General features: G+C 48.3%; 1 protein-coding gene across 1 annotated transcript in view; it reads left to right on the top strand.

Moving 5' to 3' along the window:
• The first annotated feature begins 2,383 nt into the window (after positions 1 to 2,383).
• Positions 2,384 to 9,157, top strand: part of bcar3 (BCAR3 adaptor protein, NSP family member) — an 89,275-nt gene continuing 82,501 nt past the window's right edge. Inside the window, exon 1 of the mRNA XM_014216609.2 lies at positions 2,384 to 2,475. The gene's annotated coding sequence lies outside the window, so the exon portion shown is untranslated. The remainder of the gene's footprint in view (positions 2,476 to 9,157) is intronic.

Genomic DNA, 9,157 nt, shown 5'->3' with positions numbered 1-9,157 from the left:
CCTCAGAACCACCAGAGAAATAACCCAAATAGTTACGACAAAGGAAATATAGTGATCATCTTTTTTAGAATGCACATTTAAGTCCATGGCTCTGCAGTGCTGTTCAATAGACCTTTTAAACACAGGAGAGTGGATCCACCTGTCCCCTCATTATAACACATACCATCCTATGTGTGAGGACTTCAAACAGGCTTCATAAAGTTGCCAAGTTGTCCTCTAAAAGCCTTTTACAGTAAGTGACACAAAACCTTGGTGACAGTAAATGACACAAAACATGCCTATGGTCATGGATAGACAGTGTTCCCCACGTTAATCAGGAAGGACAGGAAGGCTATTACAACCTTCGATCCCACCTTTACAGAGAGCAGAGAGAACTCTTAAGAGTGAACTCTTTAGATATTAACATACATGAGTGTACCTGACTTTATTATACACTCAGATCAATGGCTGTTAGATGTTGGATGCTGCAGAAATGTAGCTATTCCAACCATGCTAACGAAGGCCCACAATGTCTCAGTCATTGGATTATGGAGCGTGCTAATGAAACCTCCATAACTGCTCCATTACTGGCAGAATTAAGGGAGAAAAGAGAGAGAGTAAGGGACACAAGTTGTCATCAAATTTCTCCAATGGACCTTCTATTTTAGACTGAGTCTACACTGCAAAACTTAACCCTATAATGGCACACAAGTTAACTGTCCTAGGGGTCAAACCAGGGATAAAACATACACAGTGTATGTGGTGAAATATGCTACAGTTATATCACAGGCGAGCTTTAACGCCTGTCTATCAACCATTGGAGAGCATCCATCAGCCAGGAGATTGTCTGTGACGTCTCTCTGCTCTAATGCTGCCCAGACAGGTGAGAGAGATGAGGGGAGACGCATGACTGCATGGCTGCCTTCCTCTCTTCGTTTCTGCCTCCCTGGCCATGCAGCCTGATAACCAGCCCTGTAATGAGAGTAATGGGGAGATATCAGCACTTCGAACAGTCTATGTTTCTCACCCCCTGGGGACACGTTCTGCTACGTCTCACCACATTCCAATGCTGGTGAGCGTCAGCGTTACATTAACAAACTGCCAGTCATTCAGACCTGCCGGTGCTCAAATATCCAGACAGGAAAACAACAACTCAGACCAAACCACAACTCCGCACGCCACCCTCTGACAAAGATAACTGTTAAAATATCTGCTTAAGGAATGTATTGAAATGCCATGGCATGGTTGAATAATGCACTGGAGAGTCTTAAGGACAGGCCAAAGGGCTGTTTTTGCCTATTAATGTCAGCTTTGTCTGCAAGTGGGTAAGAGGGTGTGTAACTACTAGGGGCCTCTATGGGTAAGCACTGCACACCAAAGAGCCATCATCGGATAATGGACCCTTACCAGCATAGGGCTCCCAGTGCCCTAGTGGAGACCTATCTGGATACCCAGACAGACACACACCAGCCCAGCTGCCCTGGGAGGCTGGCTGAGGCTGGCTGGGCTTGGTGCGCCCCCCCGTTATAACAAAGGCAGGACAATGCAGAAGTATGCTTGGTGAACACAGAGATCCTGGCTGAGATTCCACCGCTACACAGATAACAGGGACAAAAACTCTAATGTACCGTGGTGGAAAAATAACTCTCTGCTGCCTTAAAACAATCTGGTCCAGATCACTGCTCCATTGCACAAGGGATGATAAAGGCAAAGCAAACAGGAGAGCTGAGAATTTGAAATCTCCACATTGTTGTTATAATGAAAATGTTATTATCATGTGACTAAAGCGAACTTGTAACTTCACTTGCATCAATAATATATGATATGAATGCTCTGTCATTATTTGTAAGCTAACCCTGATCTCACAGAGAAAATGAACCCATCATTTCCTCTGTTTGGATATTTCATTATTGTTAACACAAGCTCAAAGGCATGTTCCAAACAGCAGAAAATATCTCCTAACCAAACCTATAATTGAACTTGTCTGTTTTGTCTCTCTGGGGATCAATGCATGCTGGCACTCTGAGGAAAACAAAGTGGTGTTTGTGAGCTTGCCATCAATAATGTATTGTTTTGAAACAAGCCCCTGGTTTGAAGTGTAAGAAAGGGCACCATCAGCAGCAACAAAGTGGCAGCCCAGTAATGACAGGCAGTGTGTGGTACTGGCCTGAGTAGATTAGGGGGAGGAGAGGACACACTCCTCAGTTTGGAGGTAGGGGAAGGTGTCCTTGCCTGTCTGAAAACTGTCCTGTCTAGCCCCTGAAGAAGGGTGATACAGCCAATGTGTTGTCTGCATTGTGGTACAGTTTGGTATACCTTGCGGGCTTTCCTTCTTCATATAGTCTAACCCTCCTGACATCCATCTGTGTCTCTCTCTGCAGGACCTGTTGCACCTGAATGAACTGGACCTGCTGGAGCTGGGAGTCCATAACCACCTCCACCGCATCCACATCCTCACCAGCATCCAGATACTGCAGGAGAGGGAGAGGAGGAGAGGTCAGTGGCACAACATTATCTCACTGGTAGTTGCAGGCAATGTTATCTTCCTATACCAAACCTGTTGATGAAAAATATACTTTGTTATGGTCTGTTCACATTATGAGCACTGTTGTTGTGACTCAAATACAGAAAAGTAATTCCCACTGAAACATTCCCAGTCCCAGTCATTCCCATTGAAAGCCTCAAGATTGCACCGTACATTTTGAGCTGTTGTTTGCTAAATGCTAAATGCTATGCAATGCCAAGCATACGCCACATAACACCCACCCAATGCACTTACACTTGTCTGGATTTGAAAGTAGGAAAAGTGGTAGTGTTTTAACAAGAGAAGTGTCTTTCTCTTCCAACACTCACACGGCTGACCAAACAGGAGCAGGCCTCATCCGGCCCATCAGGCTTACTGTTTTCACAGACTGGCTCAGGCCCTGTTCATCTGGTTCCCAGCCCTCCCTCTCTGCTTCCGTCCCCTCCCATCCTGACCTCTGTTTGTGTTGGGAAGCGCAGGCCATGTAATGTGTTTGGAAGGATAGAGAGGATGGCCATAATGGGGAACAAGCCCACCGGCACTCTCACTGGCCACTGCCACCCTACGGCCCCACCTCACTGGGCCAGGGTTCAGAGGATAGGCCCCCTCCAGTGAAACAGTGTTGTGCTGAATAGTAGCTGATACTTTCCTTACAGTCACCAGGGAAAACGATGTGCCCTAGATAAAGGCTATAGACTTCCTGGCCATCTGAGTGAATAAGCTCCGGAGTCCTCAAGACTCATCAGTGATTAATTAGGATATTCAACAGATTTCATGTTTTTCTTCCTTCTTCTCTTGTTCTTATCCCTTGACGCCACTTGTAAAGACAGACGAAGGTAATAAGGTGTTCAGCTGTAAGTCATGAAAACACCAGGAGGCTGATGGCAACATATAGGGATTACTGAGATAAGACAGACAGGCATCTTAGGCCTGGGAACAGGGGTGGAAATCAAAACACAGCCTCATTTACTGTAGACACAGGTATTGTGTCATGCATAGGCATGCTTCCAGGGTTAGTGCAATCAAGGCCCCTTGGATGTCCCTACCCTAAACCCTAACCTCCACCCTGACCTTAACATTACCATAACCCTTACCTTAACCTTTTTAAATTTCAACTTCAATGGGGTGACGTCATAACACAGCAGCCTACTCCTACAACCACGGTGGACCACATACGCACACACACACACACACACACACACACACACACACACACACACACACACACACACACACACACACACACACACACACACACACACACACACACACACACACACACACACACACACACACACACCAGGTGATTATACAGGGTCTAGCCAGGCAGCTGTAAGAGTTGGAGCAGCGGTGGCTGCCCTGGGGCAGGTGTCCTGCTGTGTATAATTAACTCTGTAGAGAAGTGGGGATGAGGTCTCCGTATGGATCATAGACAGGCCACTGCTTGTTTCCAATGCATTATACGCCGACTCCCTGCTGTTGCTATGGTTACTGCCAAGTGTATGACATTTGGTTTGGGGCACTTTGAATTCTTTATTCTAAAAGAGTGTTCATGTAGGGCAATATTCCATTCCTAACAAAATACACTTGTTTTTTTTGTGTCTGCATTAAGTGGCTTTGGGCTGCTGATAAATCCAGTCATAGTACCTGAGAGGGTTTGTGGTAAAAGGGTCATCAAGTCTCCTGTTGCACCATCCATCCACACCACAAGTTTAAAAGCCTCTCACACTAACGATCAGAAAGACAAACTTGCAGGGAGTGTTGGCTAATGGTGTGTGGATTCAGGGTTAGTGCTAAATAGATTAGCCTTCTTCTGTTCTTCTGAATGTTAACTTTTCTCTTTGAGGAGTCTGAGCTCAATCAGACAAATATGACATATCCTACATTGTGACTCAGTAGTGTTTAGAAAATGGATAAGTGGCCTGAAAGCAACGAGTAGAGTGGAATTGACACTTATGAAAATTATTGGATTTCTATTGAATATGTTTCCAAAGTACTGTGCCACAGAGGTAGATAAAAATGTTCAGTGATGCTGGGCCAGTTTCTCATATGATACATTTCATCAAATGATCATCATTTCTACCATTCAAGGACATTGCCATGTCATGCTTTCTGGAAACAGGAGACAAGGGGCAGTCAGACATGGTTTTAACTCTAGACACAGAAAAGGTAGGAAAAATACGGAGGGTACGGGGCAACAGAGGACGAACAGCAGAGGGGCTAATGATCTTGGAGCGGGGAGGAAGGTCTCGGCTTCCGGGGTAGTAGCCGCGGCACTATAGCTGTGTACCAGCTCCTCAGGCTTGACCTTACATTTACATTTACGTCATTTAGCAGACGCTCTTATCCAGAGCGACTTACAAATTGGTGCATTCACCTTATGATATCCAGTGGAACAACCACTTTACAATAGTACATCAATATCATTTTTGGGGGGGGAGGGTGGGGGGGGGGGGAAGGTGGGGTTTCAGGTGCTCGCCTCCCCACCTCTTTAAGGAATACCTATCCCAGGTATTCCTTAAAGAGGTGGGGTTTCAGGTGTCTCCGGAAGGTGGTGATTGACTCCGCTGTCCTGGCGTGGTGAGGGAGCTTGTTCCACCATTGGGGTGCCAGAGCAGCGAACAGTTTTGACTGGGCTGAGCGGGAACTGTGCTTCCGCAGAGGTAGGGAGGTGAGCAGGCCAGAGGTGGATGAACGCAGTGCCCTTCTTTGGGTGTAGGGACTGATCAGAGCCTGAAGGTACGGAGGTGCCGTTCCCCTCACAGCTCCGTAGGCAAGAACCATGGTCTTGTAGCAGATGCGAGCTTCAACTGGAAGCCAGTGGAGTGTGCGGAGGAGCGGGGTTTGATGGCACAGGCAGGGAGCCCCGCCAACAGCGAGTTGCAGTAATCCAGATGGGAGATGACAAGTGCCTGGATTAGGACCTGCGCCGCTTCCTGTGTGAGGCAGGGTCGTACTCTGCGAATGTTGTAGAGCATGAACCTACAGGATCGGGTCACCGCCTTGATGTTAGTGGAGAACGACAGGGTGTTGTCCAGGGTCACGCCAAGGTTCTTAGGTCTAGAAGGATGAGAGCAGAGGAGAGAGAGTTAGCTTTAGCAGTGCGGAGAGCCTCCGTGACACAGAGAAGAGCAGTCTCAGTTGAATGACCAGTCTTGAAACCTGACTGATTTGGATCAAGAAGGTAATTCTGAGAGAGGTAGCTGGTCAAGGACAGCACGCTCAAGAGTTTTGGAAAGGAAAGAAAGAAAGGGATACTGGTCTGTAGTTGTTGACATCGGAGGGATCGAGTGTAGGTTTTTTGAGAAGGGGTGCAACTCTCGCTCTCTTGAAGACGGAAGTGACGTTGCCAGCGGTAAAGGATGAGTTGATGAGCGAGGTGAGGTAAGGGAGAAGGTCTCCGGAAATGGTCTGGAGAAGAGAGGAGGGGATAGGGTCAAGCGGGCAGGTTGTTGGGCGGCCGGCCGTCACAAGTCGCGAGATTTCATCTGGAGAGAGAGGGGAGAAAGAGGTCAAAGCATAGGGTAGGGCAATGTGAGCAGGACCAGCGGTGTCGTTTGACTTAACAAATGAGGATCGGATGTCGTCAACCTTCTTTTCAAAATGGTTGACAAAGTCCTCCGCAGAGAGGGGGGGGAGGATTCAGGAGGGAGGAGAAGGTGACAAAGAGCTTCCTAGGGTTAGAGGCAGATGCTTGAAATTTAGAGTGGTAGAAAGTGGCTTTAGCAGCAGAAACAGAGGAAGAAAATGTGGAGAGGAGGGAGTGAAAAGATGCCAGGTCCGCAGGGAGGCTAGTTTTCCTCCATTTCCGCTCGGCTGCCCGGAGCCCTGTTCTGTGAGCTCGCAATGAGTCGTCAAGCCACGGAGCAGGAGGGGAGGACCGAGCCGGCCGGGAAGATAGGGGACATAGAGAGTCAAAGGATGCAGAAAGGGAGGAGAGGAGGGTTGAGGAGGCAGAATCAGGAGATTGGTTGGAGAAGGTTTGAGCAGAGGGAAGAGATGATAGGATGGAAGAGGAGAGAGTAGCAGGAGAGAGAGAGCGAAGATTGCGACGGCGCAATACCATCTGAGTAGTGGCAGAGTGAGTAGTGTTGGAGGAGAGTGAGAGGGAAAAGGATACAAGGTAGTGGTCGGAGACTTGGAGGGGAGTTGCAGTGAGATTGGTAGAAGAACAGCATCTAGTAAAGATGAGGTCAAGCGTATTGCCTGCCTTGTGAGTAGGGGGGGACGGTGAAAGGGTGAGGCCAAAAGAGGAGAGGAGTGGAAAGAAGGAGGCAGAGAGAAATGAGTCAAAGGTAGACGTAGGGAGGTTAAAGTCACCCAGAATTGTGAGGGGTGAGCCATCCTCAGGAAAGGAACTTATCAAGGCGTCAAACTCATTGATGAACTCTCCAAGGGAACCTGGAGGGCGATAAATGATAAGGATGTTAAGCTTGAAAGGGCTGGTAACTGTGACAGCATGGAATTCAAAGGAGGCGATAGACAGATGGGTCAGGGGAGAAAGAGAGAATGTCCACTTGGGAGAGATGAGGATTCCAGTCCCGCCACCCCGCTGACCAGATGCTCTCGGGGTATGCGAGAACACGTGGTCAGACGAGGAGAGAGCAGTAGGAGTAGCAGTGTTTTCTGTGGTAATCCATGTTTCCGTCAGCGCCAAGAAGTCGAGGGACTGGAGGGTAGCATAGGCTGAGATGAACTCTGCCTTGTTGGCCGCAGACCGGCAGTTCCAGAGGCTGCCGGAGACCTGGAACTCCACGTGGGTCGTGCGCGCTGGGACCACCAGGTTAGAGTGGCAGCGGCCATGCGGTGTGAAGCGTTTGTGTAGCCTGTGCAGAGAGGAGAGAACAGGGATAGACAGACACATAGTTGACAGGCTACAGGAGAGGCTACGCTAATGCAAAGGAGATTGGAAAGAAAATTAACTAAACAACTGGGGAAGCGAGAGAGCAGGGCCTCCCTCACTAACCATTCGCTGAAACACTCAAATATAACTATTCCAACTTCCACTTAGAAATGATAATTGATGTAAACTACAGTGGTTCAATGTTTCCAGGAGTAGGCTCAAACTTAGTTTATTCAGCTAGATAACTTGGTATAGTATTCTTCCGTGAAACCCACCCAGTGCACCGTGTCTTATGACGCCGTAGCTAACTAGCATGCTAGCATCCAATAACACATGGTTAGCACCAATACTTGGTTACAACAAACTATCAATGGATCATTCGTGTCCGTGTCTAGTTCCTTTCATAACACAGAAGTAATTAAACGTTGGCTAGCTAACACAAAGTCAGTCCTCTTAGCTACACAAGTGGACTACACATCTCGAAAGCTTACGTTGCAAAAATCTTATTGACTAAAAATGATACAGTACTGCTAGCTGGTAGAGTTGGGTATCTAGCAGTGGCTGCGTTTACCTTTATCTTTGATACAAAGACAACTATGTAGCTAGCTAACGTTACACTAATCAAATCGTTCCGATGTAATGTATTTAGTTTCTACAGTACCGCTAGTTGGTAAAGTTGGCTAGCTAGCAGTGGCTGTGGTGTTGTGATGTTGACGCCGTTTGGGAAACGGCGCGAACGAACGAATACAGCTGGCTAGCTAACCTTGTTACTTTCTCAAAGTTAGTTTCTCAAAGCTACACCTACACCTTTAGCTACACCTTTATCCTTGATGCAAAGACAACTATGTAGCTAACTAGCTAACATTACACTAATCAAATCGTTCCGTTGTAATGTAAGGAATGTAAGGAAATGTAATATTACCCACGGAGCAGCACCGGTCGGTGCTGCGGAGTCCGGGGCAATTTCCAAGCCCCCGGAAGAATTCTCAGGGCAGGCAGAGCTGACTTCAGGCAATGAGTGTGGCAGGATGGTCTCCAGCCCACGATGACACCAGTAGCCCAGTCATTGGAGGGATTGTGTTGCTGGAGCCAAGAGAATCCCAATACCACGGGAACCTGCAGAGACTCAACCAGCAGGAATTGGATTGTCTCGCTGTGGTTCCCCGACACTCGTAGGTTGACGGAGGTGGTCTGGTGGGTGACCCGGCCTATAGAGCGCCCATCCAGCGCTCTAACACCCATGGGAATGGAGAGGGGTTGAGTGGGGATTCCCAGCTCGGACGCCAGGGTAACCTCCATGAGACTCACATCGGCCCCCGAGTCGATGAGTACCTGGAGAGACTTGGACTGGTCGCGCCACCGCGGGATGGCATGGAAAGGGGGGTGAGCAAGGGGAGACAAAAAATTATTTTAAGACCCACCAGAGTACTCACTCCAACGAATGAGCTATGTCTCTTTAAGGGACAGGTATACACATAATGACCAGCAGTACCCCAATACAGACAACTCTGGGTCTCAAGTCTGTGTATGCGTTCGGCTGGGGACAGTCTGGCCCTGCCGAGCTGCATCGGCTCGGGAAGAGGTGAATCGGCAGTTTCCCGAGGCTCTTGAAGGGACTCGGGTAAGCTCGAACCCTCTCGGGGACTTCCGGAGTTCATCAGATGCAAGGTGGGTTCCCTGAGTGAGCATTTGGGGCTGCAATCAGACCTCTTCTCCCACCTACGTTCCCGTAGCCGACCATTGATCCGGATGGTTAAAGCGATAAGTGAGTCGAGATCTGTTGGTAGTTCTCGGGCTGCCAGCTCATCCTT

Source organism: Salmo salar, chromosome ssa10 (genome assembly GCF_905237065.1).
Source record: "Salmo salar chromosome ssa10, Ssal_v3.1, whole genome shotgun sequence".
NCBI classification, from domain to species: domain Eukaryota; kingdom Metazoa; phylum Chordata; class Actinopteri; order Salmoniformes; family Salmonidae; genus Salmo; species Salmo salar.
The sequence above is the reverse complement of the archived record's forward strand: the minus strand, read 5'-3'. Positions and strand labels throughout refer to the sequence as shown.